This window comes from Poecilia reticulata, linkage group LG1 (assembly GCF_000633615.1).
Source record: "Poecilia reticulata strain Guanapo linkage group LG1, Guppy_female_1.0+MT, whole genome shotgun sequence".
Taxonomy (NCBI): domain Eukaryota; kingdom Metazoa; phylum Chordata; class Actinopteri; order Cyprinodontiformes; family Poeciliidae; genus Poecilia; species Poecilia reticulata.
Window position 1 is genome coordinate 12,237,258 of NC_024331.1, and position 1,331 is coordinate 12,238,588.

Sequence of the window (1,331 nt, forward strand, 5' to 3'; positions counted from 1 at the left end):
GAAAGAGACCTCAGTAGAAAACTGTCACCATCTGAGTAAACAACCAACAACTTGCGACTTTCCTCACACAGCAGGACAGAATCTTTAAAATTCACTGGATGGAGAGGGTGCTGTGATTTTTCCATACCTGATCTGGGTGTTTAGAAACACATGATGTTTGTTCTGATAAGCTCCTAAGGTGATAATGATCAGCACCGTTCTTTCAACTAAACACCTTTTTAATTGTGTGAGCAGTTTAGGATTTTCACTGTTCTTTTCCTTTTCCGAATCCTGGAAAAGCAGAGCCAGTCTAATATTCATATGAAGTGTCTTGTATTAATATGTGTCCCTTTTTTAAATGTTCAACATTTTTGCTACGCTACAGCCAACATCCCTACTATGCTTTACTGGGATTTTAGTCCAACACAAAGCAGAGTGTGATTGTAAAATCAAAGGAAAAGGACACACGATTTGAAATTATTCCCAAAATAAAAATATAATACAAAAACTAGTGTGCATTTGTATTCATTCCCCAGGAGTCGATGCTTTATCGGCAACAACAGCTGCAGGTCTTTTAGAGTAAATCTCATTATTGCTCCCGTTAGTGGCTGAGATGTACTGGGCAGATTTCATTTAAACTCTTAATTCAAACATACCTTATTAATCACGTATAATCACGTAGAAGGAAACACCTYTAAGGAGGGCACAAGGAGTTGCAAATATTACCGATTTTTATATGAACAGTACGGCTCAGTACTCAGGATGCATTTCTGTTGCTTAGTTGGCCCTGACTGACTTTTCTCATRCATGTTACATATTTATTTAATAGGGATCTGTGGCATAGGATAAACAGTGAAAGAAAGAAAAAGGCAACGAGCCAAGACTGGCAAACTTTATGAATTACTGGCTTCAAATTAAAGGCAGCATCGATACTTTATTGGCCTTCATTTATTAATCTCTGGATCAGGGGTGTCAAACTCCAGTCCTCCAGGGCTGCTGTCCTGCAGTTTTTAGATGTGCCACAAGTACAAAAAAAACGCTGGAATAAAATGGCTTAATTACCTCCTTATTGTGTAGATCAGTTCTCCAGCACCTTGCTAACGACCTAATTATTCTATTCAGGTGTGGGTGCAGCAGAGGCGCATCTAAAAGTTGCAGGGCAGTGGCCCTCCATGACTGGAGTTTGACACCTGTGACCTGGATCAACATATAAATACTTAAGCATGATCAAAGACACTTTGGAACGGTTTGAGATTTATTACATCTCGACATACAGAACGTGTTTTGTCACATGTTTTGGCATCAGGACTACATTAGATTGAGGAAAGCACACACATTGATTCGGGCTCACC